Source organism: Aethalodelphis obliquidens, unplaced genomic scaffold (assembly GCF_003676395.1).
Source record: "Aethalodelphis obliquidens isolate GAN/ISIS:26980383/991018 unplaced genomic scaffold, ASM367639v1 scaffold23, whole genome shotgun sequence".
Classification (NCBI taxonomy): Eukaryota; Metazoa; Chordata; class Mammalia; order Artiodactyla; family Delphinidae; genus Aethalodelphis; species Aethalodelphis obliquidens.
The window spans coordinates 4,082,347-4,105,999 of record NW_020837967.1 but is presented as its reverse complement, the minus strand read 5'-3'; the positions used below and the strand labels follow the sequence as shown (position 1 = coordinate 4,105,999).

General features: G+C 39.8%; 1 long non-coding RNA gene across 2 annotated transcripts in view; it reads left to right on the top strand.

The window, feature by feature from the left end:
* The window catches only part of LOC113628264 (uncharacterized), a 71,842-nt gene that overhangs the window by 32,162 nt on the left and 16,027 nt on the right, over positions 1-23,653 (top strand). Inside the window, exons 4-5 of one of the 2 annotated variants that reach the window (XR_003435957.1) lie at positions 20,381-20,468; positions 21,292-21,401. This is a non-coding gene — a long non-coding RNA (uncharacterized LOC113628264). Of the gene's footprint in view, positions 1-3,674; positions 4,344-20,380; positions 20,469-21,291; positions 21,402-23,653 lie in introns of those variants that run through there. The other variant, XR_003435956.1, reaches the window with a different exon arrangement.

The window sequence follows — 23,653 nt, the reverse complement described above, 5'->3', positions numbered from 1 at the left end:
TTATATATACTAGCAAATGTAAAATAGATTGCTAGTGGGAAGCAGCCGCATAGCACAGGGAGATCAGCTCGGTACTTTTTGACCACCTAGCGGAGTGGGATAGGGAGAGTGGGAGGGAGACGCAACAGGGAGGCGATATGGAGATATATGTCTATGTATAGGTGACTCACTTTGTTATAAAGCAGAAACTAACACACCATTGTAAAGCAATTATACTCCAATAAAAATGTTTAAAAAAAAAAACAGTTTGCATGTGCTAACCCCAAACTCCCAATCCATCCCTCCCCCACTTGCCCTCCCCCTTGGCAACCACAAGTCTGTTTTCTGTCTATGAGTCTCTTTCTGTTTCATAGATAAGTTCATTTGTGTCATATTTTAGTGGAATGCCTCTTTGGCACGGTAATTAAGGCAACAGGTCTAGTGAAGCGTGTTGCTTAAACCACTGAGAAGAGTCATGATCACCGTCGTGAGCCACATTCTCTAGTACTGATTGAAAATTGACTGCATTTCTGGCATTGCACAGTTCTCTAGTCATTTCTGTTATAGCAGCATTTGCTGTGTCAGATGAAATGTACACATAGGATGCTGATGAAGACCCGGAAGTCACCGTTATCGCCGCGCAGGCCAAGGAAAAGCGTGACTCTGATGTACATCCTCATTATCTCAGGCTCTGGCCGTTTTGTTCTCAAAAGAATTGTGGGCAGGTAGCCTCGGTGAAGTTCATCACTTATCAGCTGGCAAATCAGCTTAGCATAACTTGGTTATCTGATTCTCTGTTTCAGAGGACTGATGGGTTACTTTCTCAGAAGGGCATGACAATTCATCAGGTAAAGGAGTGAAGGTTCCCAGAAAATGCCTTGCTTGTCCTCCTGAGGTTTCCCTATCACTGGAGCCAAATGTTAGCCCAAGTGGTCTTGACTAACAAGAAGGGTCCTGGCCCTTTGGGGGAAAGAAATAGGCTCTTTGTAATTTTTAAAGTGTGCTGATAGGATATCAAATAATTATAGCCCAGATCATTTTAACAATCAAGTGTCTCATTTGGAAATGTTTGCAGCCAGTTCTGAGTTTTCCATTAGGAGACAAATGCCCAGATTCCTTGGTAGGGTAGGACCCTGTCATTTCAAATGTCTTCGCTACACTTCGTTTCATGGTTAGTTAGGTAAGAGCTTTTCCTGTTTCCCAAACCAGTTAGTACATATGGGACAACTCTATTGATTAAATATCTAAAAATTTTTTTCTACAGCCACAAAATTACTCAATGAATTGAAGACCTACTGGTCCAGCTAATTTCTTGATTTGGTTGTAAAACTAAGCACTCTAAGACTGAAAAGCAAGATCACTGGACACAGAATTCTGTCTCCTTTTACCCCAGGAAATCGATCTTAGGCAAAAATGTGAAGTAAGCATGGCTTACCTCAGCACACAGCAGCCTCTAAGCTTCCAATACAATTGTTCCCTTTTCTCCTCTCCATATAGCTACTTCCTTAGATTTGCTTTCATGCCCCTAAACAAGAATAGGAGAATGCTGGAGTATGCATGCTCTTTTCCAGTACAATGTGATGTTTTAGTTTTTAAATTATTTATAAGCATGCTTGATGCAAAGCAACCAATATCTAATAGCATCTCACACATTTATATACAAGGCAGTGGGGATAAAATTTGCTCTTAGGATCCTTCCAAGGTTCTCTCCCCTCAAACCAATAAGCAGCCCCCCTCCTCACTTACCTTACTGAAACACCATTCGGCTATAGGTTCACAAGCCACTACCCAATTTGGGGGCATAATAAGAGAGCTTAGTGCTTGCTGTAAACAAGGCTTTCTGAAATCTTCAAAGGAATTAACAGAGAGTAGAAATGCAATTCACCATTCCCTGCTGGAAGATACAGGGGATCTGTGAGAAAGTCTTCTCTCTCTCTCTCTCTCTCTCTCTCTCTCTCTCTTTCTATCTCTCACATACACACACACTTTAAGAAAGAATAATAGGAATAGAGAATGCTGGTGTATAAAGGCAGCAAATGTGAATCTTTTTTGTTCAGAAACATCCTTCTCTCTTACTTCATTATCAAAAATAGTACCTAAAGTATGGCTGGCACACAGTAGTCACTCAAAATATTTGTTAAATGACTGAAAAAGTGATTATCAAGTATTTGGATGCAGTCTGAAGACACTTTTTTTAATTGAAATATAGCTGATTTACAGTGCTGTGTTAATGTCTGTTGTACAGCAGAGTGATTCAGCTATACCTATATATACATTATTTCTTAAATATTCTTTTCCATTACAAGGTTTATCTTAGGATATTGAATATAGTTCCCTGTGCTATATGATAGGACCTTGTTGTTTATCCATTCTATATGTAATAGTTTGCATCTGCTAACCCCAAAATCCCACTCCATCCCTCCCCCACCCCCTGCCCCCTTGGCAACCACAAGTCTGTTCTCTGTCTGTGAGTCTATTTTGTAGATAAGTTCATTTGTGTCACATTTAAGATTCCGCATATAAGTGACATCATACAGTATTTGTCATTCTCTTTCTGACTTACTTCACTTAGTATGATAATATCTAGTTCCATCCACGTTGCTGCAAATGGCATTATTTCATTCTTCTTTATGGCTGAGTAGTATTCCATTGTATATATATGTACCACATCTCCTTTATCCATTCATCAAGACACAGTGTTTTGTTTTGTTTTGTTTTGTTTGTGGTATGCGGGCCTCTCACTGTTGTGGCCTCTCCCGTTGCGGAACACAGGCTCCGGACATGCAGGCTCAGTGGCCATGGCTCACGGGCCCAGCCGCTCCGCAGCATGTGGGATCTTCCCAGACCGGAGCACGAATCCGTGTCCTCTGCATCGGCAGGCGGACTCTCAACCACTGCGCCACCAGGGAAGCCCCAAGACACAGTGTTTTTTGATCTGGTGGACTTGTGAGTTAAGGTCTAAAGACATTCTTATTCAAAAAGTTTAAGTATTAGGAGTCAATAATAATTTCTCATTACTGTTTGAAGTGACATATCCATCCTTATTTTCTCACCTAAAAAAATTTTTTTTAAGTGTCACCCCAGCCAAGATAAATGAAAACTTACGTTCACACAAAGAGCTGTACGCAGACGTTTATAGTGGCTTTATTTGCACTCACCAAAAACTAAAAACAATCTAAATGTCCCTCAGACACAGAAGGGATAGACTAACTGTGGTACATCCCTACCCTGGAACACTACTCAGCAACAAAAATGAGTATATTAATATACTAACACACACACAACACGGATGCATACAAAAGCATTACCCTAAGTGAAAAGAGCCAGAGTTAAAAGGCTGTATGTTATATGATTCTATTTGACATTCTTGCCAAGACAAAACTCTAGGGACAGCATTGCCTATGGCTGAGTACAGGAGGAGGGGTGGCAGGGAATTGGTAGGTGTGATTGACTTGTTTTATGTCTTGATGGTGATGGTGGTTATTCAACTGTCTGCATTTGTGGAAACTCGCACAGATGGGTGCACTAAAAACGGTGAATTACACTGTATGTAAATTACACCTTAATTGTTTTTTTAATTAAAGGAAAACTATAACACTGCTTGCAGCTCAGTGAGGTAGATAGGTATTTTACAGGTATTCAGTGTTTGGTCTTTCCAAAATACATGTTTTGTTTGTTTGTTTGTTTGTTTTGAGGTTTAAATTTGGAATCAACTAAGGCAGCATCTGCTTTGGGAGAGGAACACAATGGAGGTTACCGCTGAAGAGATTCCTGTTTGGAGGCATTATTGAGGGGCCTGAGGGTCTAGTACTGCAAGGACTTTGAGATTTCCTAATCTTCTAATTCACCATGATTGTAACTTTTACCTGGCAAGAGTGTCATAAGGATGAATTAGTCAATGCATGCAAAGAACTTTGAAGATGCAAAGCACCGGATGAGTTCTGGAGTGCCATGGTTAATGCTCAGACTGGACTGAAGACAAAAGCATTTTCAAGCCAGTACCTGGGCAGGTTTTGCTATCACTCCATGTCAACTGGCTCCTTGCACAGTGATTACACAGCTCTGCATCTTTGTACTGAAGCATGGAGCTTCGAGTGAAAGAAGAAAGGCCCTGTGCAAGTGTTATAAAAACAATGGTGAAGCGGCAGCTTGGCTGATCGGACATTTCAAAGCCGAGAATTTCAAATCCAAGAACAAAGGTGTGAAAGTAGATACCTTAGAAGTAAATAAACCAAAACACATTACTGATGACCGACCATCTAACCCTATGGAACAGATGTATGTTTCAAAGTATATTTCGTACAAAGAATTATTCTACGGAGAATTTATTTTGGATAAGTAAAGAATCTCTTTATATTAAGGAATCACATCTGAAAGAATATGATGGTTATAAGGGTTAGGTACAGATTAAGTCTAGACTAAGTGATGGTTAAGAATTGTATAGATTCAATTTTCTTTTTTCAACATCTTCATTGGAGTATAATTGCTTTACAATGGTGTGTTAGCTTCTCCTGTATAACAAAGTGAATCAGCTATACATATACATATATCCCCATATCCCCTTTCTCTTGCGTCTCCATCCCTCCCTCCCTCCCTCCCTATCCCTAAATTTTCTTACAGAAAGCCAAGGTCTTTACCAGTAAGGTCTGCAGCTCAAGATTGATGCAGCCAGGTTTTGAATTTTAAAAAACATTATATCTAGATAAAGAAGAAGTGGTATATATATATATATATATATATATACACAATGGAATACCACTCAGCCATAACAGAGAATGAAATTTTGCCACCTGCAGCAACATGGATGGACTTGGAGGGCATTATGCTAAGTAAAATAAGACAGACAGAGAAAGATCAATACTGTATGATATCACTTACATGTGGAATCTTAAAAGTACAACAAACTAGTGAATAAAGCAAAAAAGAGGCAGACTCATAGAAATGGAGAACAAACTAGTGGTTAACAGTGGGGAGGGGCAAGCTAGGGAGAGAGGGGTAAAAGGGTTATTATGGGATTATATGAAATCATGTGTGTGAACCTTTTGAAAATTGTAAAGCACTATAGAATTGAAAGAATCTGTCGTTCAATAAAAAGAAGAAAAAGATAAAGAAAAATAAACAAATAATTCAAAGATAAAAATTTTAAAAAATAAAAACATTGTATCAACATTTTCTATCTTCTCCCTCTCTCTTAACTCAAAACTCTCATGCATGTTTATTTCCTTGTGTGTCTTGCCCTATTTCCGACATGTGACGCAATTCTTAAGAACTGTAGAAATAACCCTGGCTCTTCCAACCCATCAATTCAGCCTGAATGGGTGAATCAATTCACACTGTGTTCTCTCTTCCTATTTCCACTTCTGTTCAGCTCGTGATTCCCTCAGTTATAGTTCCTACTCTCACCTTCTAAGGCTTTTCGGTTCAAAGGAATATTCTAAGGGATGCTAGCAGTTCTCACTAGTCCTGACACAAATAACTCCCGCTGCAGTGCCCTTTACAAACACGAAATGCAAAGTGCAGGGTCTCTTTCTCCACGTGGAGCGTGGCATGTTCATGTCACTGGCACCGTCTGCCATGCTCTGGCATGGCAAACAGTTAATGTGCTAAATGTGGCAGCACGTTAGCAACATAAATAAAAGTCAAATCCCAACAAATCTCTTTCAATGGAATCCCTTGGGAGCATCTTTCTGTAGAAGAGAGTCCAGGACTTTTTCCTTTAAGGAAACCCATGTATTGTGCACTTTCCTTCTTCCAATATTCGAAATGAAGCCCCTCCAAATGGCTTACACACCGAAGTTTATAACCTCAGCTTACACAAGCCCAGTGCATAAAGATCTACAGCCCGCAGGCAGAGCGAGGAAGCTTTTTAAAGATGAATCATTTTCATAAATGAGTGCAGAGGAAGGTCAGGCCAGGGGACAAGGAAGGTTACATGTGTGCCCGAGATAAGGCCCCATCCATCCTCCTCTTACTGTCAGGGCTTGATGGGTGAACACTGCCTTGAGCTTCCATAAAACATGTTGTTTGCAGAAAACTTGCAGGTGGTTCATAAAAAAGTCCAAACTGTTACCATGAAATTTATCTCCCACTGCGGGATCTGTTTATAATAGAAACGAAGGATCTCAAGTAGAAATTAAGTATCTCAGACTGACTTATATTGGCTGGGAGGACTGAAAAATTCAACCTGCTTCTCAATCGTTGCACTAAAAACATCAAAGTACTTGTACTGATGACATCTTGACAAGATACAAGTACGTTCAAAAGAAAAATAATGTCCATTGTATGCACAACCCTTTATCCCTGAGGGAAGGATAGGCTAGGTGAGATTTTATTGGGAGAATTTAATCAGAAGACTGAACTCTTCATCACATTTTATTTCTGAAGAGGGTCTAGCATCCATTACTTACAACTTTCCCATCTGTATGGTCAAAGTGAAAAGGGCATCTCAATTTTTTTAAGTTGTTAGGAGATGTTTATTATCTTGAAGCTTAAAAGAGATTGGGGGCAATGGTAATGTTGGCCATAATTTGATTTATCTCCATATAGAAATTGAAGGGAAATGCTGAGGCAATTCGTGTAGATAATTCAGACCCTAAAACCACGGGTACTTGAAATCAAGAGATAAGTGAGGAAGACGTGCTGAATTCTGTTTGGGTTTGTTTTTCCCATGTTGTGCTGGTAATTGGCTCCATTTCTCACATCACATACCCGTATACCTGGACAGTGGTTGTAAATGGCTGGAAATACTTAGATCATACATTTAAATCAAACTGACGAACATAGCACATCTCCAAGGCAGAATGTTGTGCTGAGTTTACAGAATCCATGCATGTTCTAGCTGGAAGGGATTGCAGCCCAGGGTTCCAGCCCCCGAGCACAGGCATAGAAGACGAAACCTCTACAAAAATAGAGTCATGTGTTCTCTCTACCTTGACAGTAGCAATGGTCCAGGTCTTTATCCCACCCATATGTACACCCAAACCTCTCCTCCATTCTTTCACTCAAGATGGTTGGAGGTGTAGGGTCTGAGTATAAGGTGGGCTGAGAAACACTGTATCTAATCCAACACCTTTATCTGAATTATGAGAGTCATGAGACGTGGCTTTCAGCAATAGTGAGAAACCAAAGATGTTTTACTTCAATACCTTCTCAGTCCTCTTGTGTCTATTTTGACCTGCCTCCAACCTCTGCCATCCAAGGCACACTGAGTCACTGTGGCCTCCCCTCCTAACGAGTCCTGTGTCTTCCACCCAAATAGTCTCCCACTCCTCCCAATTTCATGTAAAAGTAACGTTTTCCCCATGCCATGTTATCCTGTCTCCCTGCTAGGAAAATGCACCTAAGGTCTTAACAGTTCTAGGATTTAAGGTTTCCCTCATTTTTTTTTTTTTTTTTCTTTTTGCAGTACTCGGACCTCCCACTGCCTTGACCTCTCCCGTTGCGGAGCACAGGGTCCGGACGCGCAGGCCCAGCGGCCATGGCTCACGGGCCCAGTGGCCATGGCTCACGGGCCCAGCCGCTCTGCGGCATGTGGAATCCTCCCGGACCGGGGCACGTACCCGTGTCCCCTGCATCGGCAGGTGGACTCTCAACCACTGCGCCATCAGGGAAGCCCCCCCTCTTTTTAATAATAGCAAATTGAAAGGGGAAAGATAAGTCTGGTCAAATATGTTGTCCCAAAAGAATGGATGTATAACTATGAAGTTCTAGACATTATGGCAACAAGAAGAGGAGTGTATCTGGAAATAAGGTGCCTTCTCAGCACTTTAAGCAACCATCTATATTTTTTTACACATTATTTTTGCCAGTTTTTGTCTTATGTTTTAATATTGATGGCAAGTTGGAGCCTGCTGTGCTGTTTGGAATGTTAAGTTGTAGTAATCTAGCAAGTGTCATGCCCCCAAAGGGATTTAATCGATATTCTCCGAAGCAGATAACTTGGGTATGAGGAATATGCCAGGAGGCAGCATTGTCTACATGGTGGAATGACTGATATTTGCAATTTTAAAATCATGAACTAGATATGACTTCGCCTGCCCTCTCATCTTCTCTTGGCCTTCTAACAGGATTCTATCTAAGATGACGCAAGTGAGTTCCTATGCTAATCCTAAAGGTCTCAGTGACAAAAGTCCTCCTGAATCTCTCTCTCATTTAAGTGTTTAATGTCCTCACTGTCATGGGATGCTTTCCAGTATAAGCCCCTCCATGACAAGACACGAGGGAGGGCCTAGCCTCACTTATTTTGTCAACAAATACAGTTTGAGCACTTCCAACACACAAATAAAGCCCCAAATCAAACTCGGATAAAAGGAAAATGTAAATATTTTGTAAGTCATGATATAATAATAATAATAGAACTTATATAATGCTTACTAGCATAACAAAAAGTACTGTGCTAAGAATTTAATTCAAAATAACTAATTTACTCCTACAAAAACACTCTGGAGTATTATTATTCCCATTTTACAGATGAGAAAATTGAGGCTTAGGTTAAGTTAAGGCTCTAGTTATCTAGCTTATCTAGTTATCCAGCTAGAGAGGCAGAGCTAGGAGTTTGTTTTTTCTAAGTTTTCTATTTTCCACTTCCATGACCTCAAGGTCCCCATTAATAACCTTTACTTAAAAGAAATATGAATCTACTCTGCATTTCAATGTACCAAGCAAGCACCTCCATTTGTTATCAACTCACCTTGGTCTTAGCTCAGCTTCCATAATGGTAGATCTCAAAGGATTTGGTAATGAAGGACACTAAACTGGACTATAATACCTCTATACCAGTCATCTTGGTATTTTATCAATTGAAGCTTGGTGTTGAATTGCTAATTTAGTACTCTGTGTTGATCCAAAAGGAAACCATCAAAAACAATCTCACAAGACTCTATTCTCCCCTGCTCAACACAATGGGCCATGAGTTCTGTTTGTTCCCATAGTCACAAGTAGGCACAAGATAAAACATTCCTGAATTTTTTTGATTCATTTAGAACTATTTTGATAAAAAGTGATTTAAGTGATTCCTTGTCCTAATTTACTCATCCATTCTCCAAGCTTTTATTGACACCTGTGATTAACTGCAAAGCATGTCGGAAAATAGAAATATAAGCCAATGCCAACCCTGTCCTCAAACTGTCTTATAGTCAGTGAAGGAGATAAGATATATAAACATAAGTAAAAATAACATAAGGTAAAAAGTGAGAGAGTCCATGAGAAAAGAAAACCCAATTTGGAGGTGATCAAATTTGGCTTTGTGGTAAAGAAGAGTTTGAGTTAGAATTTGAAGGAGAAAGTCTAGCAAAGCACTGTATCAAAGTCTAGCAAAGCAAAGAGAATATTCAGTGTATCAGAAGAACAAAAACACTTTTTAGTTTAACAAAAAATGTAGGCTGTATAAGATCTTGTGAGTGTCATAAAAAGAAGTTTGAATTTTATTCTCTTAGAGGGAGGAATTTATTAGGGTTTTTGAACAGGAAGGAGGCAGACAATAAAGCTTTGCTTTAATACTATTGGTCCATCCCAAGCCAGCTCTCAACACTTCCTAGAGCAAAGAATATAAACACATATTTGATGACTTGTCCAATATGCACAGGTATTGGAAATAGAAACTATTAGAGCAGTCAATGAATATTTTATTAGAACCTAAACTAAGAAGTGTAAATACAGAGGGAAGAACAGTTGAGAGAGATTTTATAGAAATACACTTGCTATAATTAAACATCAGATATCAGGGGATGGAGAGAGACACGAAAGAATCAAATATGAATCCACCATTACAGGTAGGATTGTAGTAACATTATCCAATAGTACAAAATATTAGAAATATGATTTCTTTTTACCCAAAGCGTGTATCACTTTTGTAAATGTTGGTCTGAACCTTCTTAGCCCACAGTTTGCACATTCTATCTGCAATAAAACATCTTATGATACAACAAGACACAGTAGAGGCAAACATGTCAGTTTATATTTTGCCCAGGACATTTGCAGATCAGTGTCAAAACTCTACAATGATAAAGGACAATAGCTGGGGGAATGAAGAAGAGAAAAACCTGCAGAACAGTGAACTCATTATTCAGAAGAATCATTCTACTCTAGCAAGGTTGGAACTATTCTCTTGGAAAAAAAAAAAGTTAAAAAGATAATAACATTGAGAGGAGATTGGGTAAGTAGAAGACTTAATTCTAGCCATACATTTGAGGAGAAACATGGGAAATATAATTTCAAATAAAGAGAATCCAACCAAGAGGTAATAATGGTGACCAAATTTCCCTCCCACCTGAAACTGGTGACTGGCCCACAAATCCGTATTAAAATAATAACCTCTATAATTTGGCATGACGTAGGTGCCCAGGACACAAAAATATGATCTTTAAGACCATGTATGTCAGACAATGAAGGACAGTCATCCTTAAAAGATGAGAAGCAAACACTGAGCCTTCTAACAGCCTAGCTTACTGTCTTGGGAGGTTTCCAGCCCACAAGACTTGAAGGGGTAACTCAGGTGGAGCTTGGCATGGAGATGGAGTTGAGGCTCTGGAGAAACCAAGGCAGCCCTGTTCTAAGGACAAAGTATCAGAAAAGAGAGAGCTGCTCAGAGAGAGAATGACAGATATTCTGCATGGAAACCCCCTCTGGTATTTAACTTAGTACTGATCAGCTCATGCATGTGAGGAAACTACTAAGGCTAGAAAAAGAACCATCCAAAAGGATTTAGAGGAAGAGTGCCCAGTACTCACAAAAAGTTGGGAATAGTTCCCAAAAGTCAGATTGGAAAGCCTCGAGATTCACAGGTCATTGGGTAGAGAGTTTCATAATGAGGAAACTCAGTAGTGGGGAATAATTAGCCCTAGAATGAGCATTGATCCGATGCACCTAACAAATCTTAACAGCAAGACCTGGAAGGACCAAACTGCTTCTAAGTACTCGACGGCACCCCACAACAAAGTTCAGGAACACTTCTGAGAATAAAATATATCCAGCGCCCAATAATGTAAGTTTCACATCTGACATCTAATCAGGCAAGCAAAGAAGACAGAAAATATGATCTAAAATGAAGAGAAAAATGTATCAATCAAAACATACCCAGAACAGACACAGATACTAGAATTAGCTGACAAGGACATTACAATCATTACTATAAATATATTCCCTTTGTTCAAAAAGTTAAGTAGAATGATGGCAGATATAAAAAAAGACCCACATCCCACTTCTAGAGGTGAAAACATCAATGTGTGAAATGGAAAACTCACTAGATGGGATTAGTGTCAGATTAAATATTATAGGAGAAAAAATTAATAAACTTGAAGACATAGCAATAGAAACTACCCAAAATGAAACACAGAGAGAAAAGAGACTCAAAAAGAATAGTTCATCCTTGAGCTGTGAGAAAATGTCAAGCAGCCAATACATGTAATTGGAGTCTCCACATGAGAGGAGGAGGGGGGAAAATTATGTGAAGAAAAATGGTTGAAAGTATTGAAAATCTGATGAAAACTGTAAACCAATAGATACAGGAAGTTCTACAAATCCCATCTCTAGAAACATGAAGAAAATAACACCGGGACACATTATAACCAAATTCTTCAACACCAGTGATACAGAGAAAATCTTAAAAACAGAGGAAAAAGATAAACTCCATATCTTAATATATGAAAAAGGATCAGAGATAAAGAATCAAAGATGAAGAAACAAAGATGAAGATCACAGCAGGTTTCTGCTCAGAAGCAACTCAGTGAGGAGACGGAAGAGAAAATCTTTGAAGAAAAATAGACAAATCTATATAAAGGCAATCATGTATAGTTAGTAACATGTATTTAGAAAAGAAACTAAATTATTTAAATACAGCAAATTGTGTTGGATGCTAAGGAGACTACAAAAACCTTACACCCCTCAGCTGCATTGCAAAAGGCTTATATAAATAATCACTACTTATTCTTCTAACTCTAGCTTTTATGGCTTTATTTGTTTTAACTGGTCCACAAATCCATATTAAAATAATAACAATAAATTCTATAATTTGGTGTGACCCAGGTATCCAGGGCACAAAATAAAAAGTACCAGATTCCTGGGCTTGGGAAATACACAAATCTACCTTAAATCTTTTTTTTGGATCTGGGTGTCTGTAAATAAATAACAATGAATAGTACAGGCCACATGGTAAGTACTAGAACAGAGGCATGTTTTACCTGGGGAGATAAAACTACACAGATGAGGTGGCACTTGAACACTGAGGTTAAGGAGATCCCTCCACCCTGCAAAGGATACAGGCAGGGATGCAGTGCAGGCTGTGCCAGGACACAGGTGCCAAAGAGCCTTCAAATCTCTATGGTGAATGCAAACGTCAAGAGTGCATCTTGGAAACTGGTATCCAAGGAAGCTTGACCTTCCAACAGGTCACCGATTCAATTATGAAGGGATTTCCATGTCATGTAAACAGACTGCTTTCCAATCTGTAGGAAGCAAGGAACAATGAAAGGATTTACTTGTATAAAAAGAATTTGTGTTTTTATATAAAAATATGAAGGATAATGCAATAGCTTCCCCTGACTCATCCATCCAAATTTTCTCGTCTTATGACATGATTTTAAGTAGAGGAGTAATAAGTAAATGATCATGTTAGCGTTCTGAACATATCACAAGGGTAGCAATATGTGTGGATGATTGGAAGATGGAAGATAAGGAATAACATTTTGCAACATTGCAGAGAAGAACATCCCCTAGGACTTCCCTGGTGGTGCAGTGGTTAAGAATCCACCTGCCAATGCAGGGGACACGGGTTCGAGCCCTGGTCTTGGAAGATCCCACATACGGCGGAGCAACTAAGCCCGTGCACCACAACTACTGAGCCTGCGCTCTAGAGCCCGTGAGCCACAACTACTGAAGCCCACGTGCCACAACTACTGAAGCCCATGCGCCTAGAGCCCGTGCTCCACAACAAGAGAAGCCACCACAAGGACAACCCTGCACACTGCAATGAAGAGTAGTCCCCGCTCGCAGCAACTACAGAAAGCCGGAGGGCAGCAACGAAGACCCAATGCAGCCAAAAACAAATAAATAAAGAAATAAGTTTATTTAAAAAAAAATACTCATTAAAAAAACAAAGAAATCATCCCCTAAACTAAAGCAATGGCAATGGGGGTATATAGGGGCATCCAAGCTAGGTATACTTAGGATTGTAAAATTGAAAGAGGACTTCCCTGGCAGTCCAGTGGTTAAGGCTCCACACTTCCACTGCAGGGGGATGCAGGTTCGATCCCTGGTCGGGGAACTAAGATCCCACATGCTGTGCCGTGCTTCTTTTGGGGGAAATCAAAGATTTTTTTTTCAATATCAGAATGTTATTCAAGATGGGCTCAAATGCTGAGGTGGGGGAAAAAATATTTTAGTTGGAAGGACTTGGATAAGAAATGGTACAGAATCAGGAAGGGCCACATAACATCTCAAAAACAGCAACCACCCTAGTGGGACTTAAAAAAAGTGTCCTCACCAGGGAGGAAAAAGAAGGAGAAAGAGGCTGATGTGGACGAAGGGCTTTAAACTGCCAGCCAAGATTTGGGGAATCATTGGCAGTGTCTGAACGGGAGACAGGGTGTATGGTTTAGGATGGATGAGAGGGAAGAGGCAGGGAGCTTGGTTACTAAACTGTCACAATTGTCCATCTGATGGGTAATAAATAAAGGACCTGGCATGGTAGCAGTTGGAGCAGACAGATGCGAGAGACATCACAGAAGCAACATGTTAGGGAGGGAAAAAATGTTGTAGGATTTCTGGAAAGCCAGAAAGCCTCAGGCTCTAAATTATTAGGTCCTCTTCAAGTTTCCTCTTGTTATCCATGAACTCCAGCCTGGAGTTAGTAATCTGGGCCTATTCATGCCAGCATGTCCCAAAAAGATATATAAGGAGATACAGAAGTTCACAAATAGGCATGTACATAGATATAAAGATACACAGATAGACTGATACCAAGCTACATCGACTGATCCAGGCACAGCGCATAATTGGAAGGATACCTGTTTGTTATCCCAGAATTCAAACATACCTTACAAGGAGGGAGAAAATGTTGCAAATGTTGGCTCCAGATTCTTCTAAAAAACTGAGTGATAGGTCAGAACGTGAGTGGGATGAACAAGGGTTCAAGCTTTTCCAAACCAGTTCTTCTATCTCTCCATGACAGAGCATTACCAGTATAACAGGCTTGCCTGCTGATGGAACATAAAGACATACCTACTCCTTCCCAAATGCCCTGAGTCCATTTATGTGCACACAGAAACCCAGTCCTAAGCTCTCTTCCTAAACACACACCAATGGTACTGTGAGCGACGTTCCATTGTGCGGTCAACCATGCTAGGGCTTCGAGCCTCTGGGAAGTTCCAGGCGTTTCCAAGCCTCCGGCTCAGGACACTACACTACCTCTAAGACTTTCATGGGAGCTATAATCCCCCGCTAAAGGCAAGCAACAGCAATCTGATGGCGAAGGCAGTTTGCATATTTCATCAGTGCAATGATCCCACTCTCAGGCGCCAGGTTCTTTGTTATGGAAGCACTCTCGAATTACGAGGTAGCTAAGTTGGGTTTATTAGTTCATGCTTATGATAACATAGTAACAGCAATTAATTCAATCACGTTCAAAGGAAATAGCATAAGGATCCTACACTGTGATTTAGAAGGCAGAGGTAATTACAGCTCTACCCGATAATTGTATGGTGGATCTATCTCTGTAAGCCTGCCACTGGACGATGCTATGTAGCTTTCATTGGGGAACCTGGGAGCCAAGGCAAACTTCAGGGGCATTAACCCATAAAAACCTGAACTTCTGCTGGAAAAACAAAGTGAAGATCACATCTCTGGTGATTTTAACGAGAAGGACAAAAAGGATTTAAAAGGAAGAAGATGAATACGGCAGGTAATGGGAACTCATCTAGGAAGAAAATTCTTAGTTCCTCCTAATTGATTTTGAATTGAGTGAACAGCATCTTGTTAAGACTTCCTCTATGGGGAGGTAGTCTCTGGCCCCTTGTATCTGGCTACCTGCCAAAATAACTCCCCTTGACCTGTTCTGCTGTCTCACACGAGAATAAAACAGCTTGGCATTAGAGTCACAACCTGGGTTTGAATATTGCCTGCTTGCCAGCGAATGATTTTAGATAAATTACCTGCCCTGTCAATGTCAGTTTTCTCATCTCTAAATTGGAACAAATAACTAACTTCAATTATTAATGAGGTAGCATGTAAAAATGCTAAGCGAACTCTAAATACCAAAAAAATCATTCTACCATATACTTGTTACCTGCTACACTATGATCATAGGAAAGCAACAGTATTATATCAGAAACACTGAAATGTTTTTAATCAGAAGTTTATGAAAACTAGTATGTATTACTTTCTAAACAATCATATTTAAAATTTTTGCTATCATCCCTGTTACAGGAGCTCCATTTCAGCTGGTTATTAATGAAGACGCTATGTAAGAAGGCTATATGAAGAAATAGTTGCATAGCTAAGTACAAAAATATTATGTAGTCAACCATGGTTACTGCCTAGATGATGAAACAAAGTGTGCCTGAACTGAAATATAAACACTCTAACATTGTGGTCTACAATAAACTTTCATGTCTCAGGAGAGGAGGTTAGATGGGATTCTCTCACTAGTCTTAAAATATTTGTCTATTAGATTAGCATATTTGTAATAACGTGTGGAACACTAATATCATTTCCTGTTATAAAGAAACAAAACTAACTAGGTCTTGATGTTCATTTCCCCAAAATATCTGACCCCCAAAGAAGATGTTTTCAGTTTATGAAAGGGGACATGAAATGAGAATGGGCAAGAAAGAAACTAATAAGCGATGTCTGGGGTTAAGACTCTTTAGAAATTTTCTTAGGGCTTTGGAACCAGACAAGTGTCTGCTCAAACCTGACACCAAACTTAACCTCCCCCAGTCCCCAGCCAATTTGGATGAAAATCAGCTTTGCTTTAGGCTTAGCTATATAAGAATCTGTATTGTCATTCCTAGACCTGTTTAAGCCCTTTTAATAGATCAAGTCAGGATGGTACCTTCATAATTTAGTGTTGTGAATAGTGCAAATAAAGCCTTCAATGGCATCTAATCAGAACATTTTCTTTTCTCTTCCCTAAGACCATTATTCCATAGAGGTCCAGATTTCCCCAGCCTGTCAGTCATTACAACTACAAGCTGCCCAAGCTCATTTGAAAGCCATCAAGTGGCTAATTTGCCAAGATGGATTCAAAAGACATGAGACAGCTTACGGTTGTGGTCTCTCTGACCCCTCCCACACAAAGCAGCGTTCTGAAGCCCGCGGGGAATTTCTTTTGCTGATGGCGGGCTATTGTTTAAACACTGATTGCCTCTTTTTTCTGTCATTCACTTTTTTCCCCTTCCCTGAACTCCGCCACCATCAGTCACAGACTTCATTCATAGCCCACCGGCTGAAAGTTCCGTGCTCAACACACTGACAAAATAAGCCATTTATAGGTCAGAGCTAGAGGAGAAAAAAATCACACTCGTAGATATTAATGAAGCCTTGAGTGAATTTTTCTTATCGACTCAAAAGACTTATGTGCTTTTTATGCCAATGAACTCTGGCATATACAACAGAAAATGAGGCAATTCATGTTAAAGTAATTTCATAATGCCAAAAAAAAGAACTATACAGATACAAGGTATTTGAGAAGTATATGGTATATTTCATTAGGGTCTAAAGAGACCCTGGACCATTTTCCCCAGCCTACTTTGCACAGAGCAAGTACTAGTGATTGGTGGTCCAGACAAGGGACAGAGATTTTAGAATCAGACCTAGGTGTGTGAATTGTGAGTTGATCCCTTATTCGTGATCCTGGAAAACTTACTTAATTTCCCTGGGCCTCAATTCCCTATTCGAATAAAAGGGGGGTAACATTACCTACCTCGCGGTGTTGCTGGGAGTGATAATGAACTAATTTACATAAAATATTTCACAATCTCTGGCAGGTCACGAACTATCAGTGAATAGTAGCTATTACTGTTACTGTTTTATTGTTACTATTTCTTTCTATTCTGTGCAGTAGAAGCTATTTTTCTCATAGAAGGTAACACAGAAGAGTAATAAGAATAATAAACACATCTGTGATATTAACTATGTGCCATACATAGTTAATGGATCATTCTATAAAGAAACTGAGGCATGGAGAGGGAAAGTAAGGTGCCCAAAGTTACATAATTAGTAAGTGGGGAAGCTGGAATTGAACCCAAGCAGTCTGGCTGCATTACTCTCTGAAATAAATTTATTCTAAATGCAGGTAGGTATCTGCCACACTGGCGGTGCTTACAGTTCTAAGAAACAGAAACACACTGAAACAAACATGAAATCAAAGAGTTGATTGTAAGCCCAACAGAGACCCTTGAGACCATGAAACTCAGGTTCCTAGTCATGACATCCGAGAGCTAGAACCAGAGACTAGTTCTGACTTCAAGGCATTTCAGAAGCAACAGTTGTACCCACACTGTGCAGCTTCTCCCGTTTCCATCTTCAGAACCAAGCCCCTACTTGCTCCAATAAATCTTTCAATTCTGTTCCCCTGCAGTTCAGTTCCTCCATAATCCAACTGGATATTCCAAGGAAAGGAATCATCATGATGCAGTTTAAGGGGTGATGTCTGTCGCTGGACCAATCAGCTCTGCCTCAAGAATCAGGGTCCACACCACATACATCACTGCCAATATTCTCTTAGAAGCTTAAGGGAAAAGAACTATCTACAGGTACCTTGAAATAGATCTTTCCCACCATTACCTTGCTATCCTCTTATCTTCCCCATTTTGAGGTGGTGAGAAACATAGAAATTGAATAAATCTTTGGAGTTAGTGAGATTAAAAAAGAAACTCTGCCTCTGCCATCACTGGCCATGAGAAATTAGGCAAGTTATCAAATCTCTCTAGGGCTGTCTTCCCAAGTGTAAAACAAGGATAGTAATCATGACTGCCTCATAGGTTTGCTTTGAGTATTAAGTGAGGTGGTATAGATAAAATACTTTGGCATAAATCTTGGCTCTCAGTAAGTGTTCAGTGAATGTTACCTATATTTTTATCAAAATTCCCAGTTCAAGAGCCTTCATAAATATACTTCAGCCTTTAGAGTTTTGAGACTTCTAAACTCCTGTGTCCTCTTTCCTCCCAAATCTTCTTCTTTAACAGCCAAATAGTCAAGGCATCCAAGGAATCAGAAAGGGCCAAGATTAGATACAAGATTAAACAGAGAGAGGCAGAAAGTAGATGAATGTTGTGTGGTAGAATCTACTGATAGATTCTGATCTATCTGTAGATTCTACCACCTGTCTGATCTCTTTTCCTTAGTAACAGAATCTCAATTTTATTTATGTTGAATGGCACACAGCTAACATACTGCATTTCCAGCCTCCCTTGCAGCTAGATATGGCCTTGTGACTAAAGTCTGACCAATGAGATGTAAAGCAGAGTTTTGTGGATTTCCAGAAATACATTATGCAATGCTTCTATTTCATGTGACAGAAATGAACTCTATCTTGCTTAAGCCAGTTGTTTTAGGATATTTGTATCAGAATGTACAGAATATAATCCTAATTTATATAATCAATCTGGAAGTCTTCAATTAATTGTCTAATCATTAAAATAGTAGAGAGAGGTGCATTAATCAGAAGAGAATGGATAGGTAGAAAGGAGAAATAAAAGAAAGAAAGATGGATAAGATACTTACAATTGAAAATCATCTTCCTCAGAAGAAAAACCACATACTAGAACAAAATTTTAGGTAATATATCTAATGTGATTAACCTAAAGGGAAATTATGATGATTTGGTACTCCATGCCTAGATACACATTTAGGTATTTTGATGCCTACTTGATCCACTAAACTGTTTAATGCAGTGAATAAATGACTTGGACTTTCTCTGTCTTGATCCCTGTCTTTTTAATGGTCATCATAAAACTTACCTTACAGAGATAATTTGAGAATTATTTAAGACATCACCAAAAATATTTTACTAACATCCTTCCACACTTTCTTGCATCTCTTGTCAACCAATGATTTTTAGACAAAACTATCACCTCTCATGTCCTGACTCCAAAGTCACAAATTCCCATAAAGATAGGCAGAAAAACTCAAAGCTCCAAAATGTTTTTAAGGTCCAGCCTGCCATACCTTATGATCCATGCTTACTTGACTGATGGAAGAAAGTTGTGGCTATAGAATCCTTACTCAGTTCCAAAATTATTTAGCTTCTATGAGCCTCTGTTTTCTCATTGGTAAGATGTTGCACTTTTTTTCCTCCAAAGTGCCTTCCAGAATTTAGAAGATATTCATTCATTTATTCATTCATTCAATACACATTTAGTAGGTACCTACTATATTCCAGGTTCTCCTCAGTCTTTGGGATCCAGAAATAAAACAAAATTCATGTCTTTATGGAGTTTATTGCTAGTGGGGGAGACAGAAAAGAGAGTTGCAAGCTTTATTAAGTTATCATCTTTCCGCTTCTATACGCCACTTTACCATGATGGGGCTGGGACCCTGCAGTCTTTCTGGGCTTGGCCAGCTGCTCTACTAGGTTCGGCCAACAGAGGGCACTGGAGGGAGCCTGCAGTGGTTGGGCAGGAAGATGGAAACTGCTGCTTCCCATTTGCTTCCTCTCTCCTGCCATCAATGCCCCTGCTATGGCTCTGCACCCTCAAAGCAACAGTTGATTCCAGAAGCAGCCAGTGGTTCCAATTTGCAGGTTTTCCACACTGCAAGAACCAGCTTCACTGTACCCCTCACTCTGGGGAAGGGGCACTGCTTGAGGTATGCCCACCCCAGAGAGGCAGTGCCCCTTCTTCAGAAGATGGAATTTCAGCCAAGGGAGCCCCACCTCCATGCCTCTAAATTTTAATAAATTCAACCTCCTCCTGTTGTTCTTCCAGCCTGTATTAGTCCACTCGGGCTGCCATACAAAGTGCCCTAGACTTAGAGGCTTACACACATAAATTTATTTTCTCCCAGTTCTGGAGGCTGGACGTCCAGGATCAAGGTGTGGACAGAGTTGTTTCTCCTGAGGCCTCTCTCCTTGTCTTGTAGACATCCGTCCCCTCCTTGTGTCCTCACATCAGACCTATTGGATTAGGGTCCACCTTGATGATGCCATTTTAATTTAATTGTCTCTTTGAAGACCCCATCTCTAAATACAGCCACATTCAGAGGTACTGGGATTTAGGACTTCAACATATGAATTTTAGGGAAGACACAATTCAACCCCAAAACACAGCTCTAGCTGCTTCCTATGGTTACCATCACCGTGAAACTTCAGTTCCTTTTTTTTTCTTTTCAGTTTTCTAATGCTTGGTTAAGATTCTTTTATATTAAATTCTCTCTGTTAATTTAATTATGTGGTTTCTGTCTCTTGAAGGGATCCTGGCTGATACAGAATGTCAGATGGTGATAGTATGATGGAGAAAAAAATAATAGAGCAGAGAAAGGGGACAGGAAGTGCTGAGGTAAGAATGAGTTTCAACTCACATAGGAGGGTTAGGAAAGACTTCTCCAGAAGGTAACATTTGGGCAGAAACCTGGAGGTGAAGGAACAAGCCATGAGGCTTTCTTGGGGCAAAAGCATCTTCTGGCAGAAGAGGTATCGTGGTAATAAAAGGCACTGAAGTTCTTATTGAACATTGTGTAATCCACTGAGACAAGTCACTGCAGAGAAAAGAGCTCCTCAATAATCCTTGCTCTGATGGATTGTTTTCCATTGCCTGCGTATCAGTAATAGCCAGTGGGCAATTCTCACATTAAAATTATAATAATCAAGAATTTGGGGGCTGTCAAGGATCTTGTAGTTCAGCAGTCCCCAACATTTGTGGCACCAGGGACAAGTTTCATGGAAGACAATTTTTCCACGGACTGGGGAGAGTGGGGAGGGGATGGTTTCAGAATGATTCGAGCACATTACATTTATTGTGTGCTTTATTTCTATTATTATTACATTGTAATATATAATGAAGTAATTATACAACTCACCATAATGCTGACAAAAGGCAGAGCTCAGGCAGTAATATGAGTGATGGGGAGCGGCTGTAAATACAGATGAAGCTTCGCTTGCTTGCCCTCTGCTCACCTCCTGCTACGCAGCCCAGTTCCTAACAGGCCATGGACAGCTGCCGGTCTGTGGCCTGGGGGTTGGGGACCCCTGTTGTAGTTCATCTAATCCACCTTTCACATGTTGTAGACCTAAACCCAGAGAGGTGAATTCATTGGACTTAGGGCCACAGAGATGACAGACTGTGGAATTTGAACTCTATCTCCTGATTCCTTACAATTCAGGAATCTCTCCACAGCACAATGGTGTGCTTTCCACATCAATAATCACAAGTATTAAGTTGACGGAGGCAGATAACCAGGGATGTACACCACCAAGAATGCCCATTTCTCAGGTGAGAACATAAAACCTTATTGTTCAACCATATCTTTGGCAGGGGGTGGGGGACAGTGTGTGCTATCAAGTGTTTGATACATAAACCTAAAGGCAAGGGCAGTAGTCTGAAGCCTTAATAAAGAAGTAGCAGTAATACCAATGAATACTCTATATTATGGTTTTTAGGTTTCTTGGTCCCTATTGCAGGGATATGCCTTTAGATTCTCTTACTGGTGGAGACCCAACCTCAGCTGTTTCCCTGGCCTCTCCAAACACGCCTGAGAATAGCCCTGTGGAGGTGGCATTCCGCCCCTTGGAGCAGTAACATCTTCCATGTTACTTCATTCTCATTAGGCCACAAGAAACCTCGAGGCAGCATTGCCAACTTGTAGAAACCAAAATCCTGGCAACTGATAGAACTCAAATGACAAAGACAATGGCGTGAAGAAAGGTCACGGCATAAACCACTCTGTTAAGAGTGTTCAGACCCTTATCCTACAAGGCTCTAGGTAGGAGTAGTATGTTTTCATGCCATGAAGACAAAGGCATTTGTTTTCATCTTAGAGAAAATTGTAATATCATTTCCATGCTTATTGGCTCTGCTTTGAGCCCTGGAGCCCCATGTAGCTGTTGTACATGAACTCCTGACGGTGAGCCCAGAGAAGTAATATGGTTGTCTTGGGAAGCACAGCAGTGCGTCCAAAGATTTGACACATGCTGCTTGCCCTCCTAAGCCATAAGTTTCCGTGGTGTGTTTGGCATAAATGGGAACTTCACATATATTATATTTTTCTATATTTACTGACGATTCATTTCATTACAAATGTTATTAGCAACATTATCAAACATTTATTGATGTTGACTTACATACAAGGCACTGGGACAGCTAATGGTGATTACAAGGCATAAAATTCCCTTTTTTTATATTGAAGTATAGTTGATTTACAATGTTGTGATAGTTTCAGGTGTAGAGCAAAATGAATCAGTTATATATATATGTATATATATATGAGTATATATATTCTTTTTCATTATAGGTTATTAAAAGATATTGAATATGGTTACCTGTGCTATACAGTAGGTCCTTGTTGATTATCTATTTTATATATAACAGTGTGTATATTTTAACCCCAAACTCCTAATTTATCCCTCCCTCCCTTCCTCTTTGGTAACCATAAGTTTGTTTTCAAAGTCTGTGAGTCTATTTCCATTTTGTAAATAAGTTCATTTACATCATTTTTTTAGATTCCACATATAAGTGATATCATATGATATTTTTCTTTCTCTGACTTACTTTCCTCAGTATGATAATCTCTAAGTCCATCCATGCTGCTGCAAGTGGCATTATTTCATTCTTCTTTATGGTTGAGTAATATTCCATTATATATATACCCACCTGCCATAGTAGCTTTAGTCAAATAGTTAGCTACATTTATCTATTAAATATATACTATTGCTCATATTGTTGCTTTATTTATTATATTAGTTCCCTAAATATTAAATGTTGCATAGTAAAAGTTATTACACACTGGACTTTATAAGCACAGAAAATTCACACCTTTTGCGTAAGTACGGTGTCCCGTAGCCATGGGAACACATCCAGAACAAGCCGTCAACGCCTCACGCAGTTCAGTCCATCTCGTTAACTTTCCCTCTGATCTGACACCCCTCTGGAACCAACAGACATCTCCCCAGCACACAGAAAGAGCCAATGTAACAATCGTTCATGCTTTACATCTCATAAGCCAAAATAGATATCACAACTGGTAGCAGAGATACAAATTAAATAGAGAAGAGGTTTACTTTCTGCACCTTATAAAATTCCAGTACTGTCACTTCTCTTTCTGTTCATTCAGTGGTTCCCCTCAATCTGGTCCCTCCCTGCCATCCAGGAAATCACTCTGGCGATATAAAGTCTCCCATACGTTCCCAGCTTCCATCTGGGGGAGCCCATGGCTCAGCTGAGGGTTTATCTGCCCACTGTTTCATTTTGGATCTTGCCTCCCAGAGTCTCCTGTGCTAAGCATTTACTGTTACCATGATTCTTCTCTCCTCTTTCTGTAAACATAATACCAAGTCCTGATTTCTTATTTGCACCTGCAAGGCTGAAGCTGCAGGTGTTTATCTGTATAGAAGTCACCAGAAGTCAGTGTAAATCAGGGCAGTTCCCCGAGCAACAAAAATTAATATGTAGGAGAGTTCCAGGCTCAGGTAGTGTTTCTTTCCAATTATATTTACTCATTTTCATGAGGTGTTATTTAATTCCTGAGG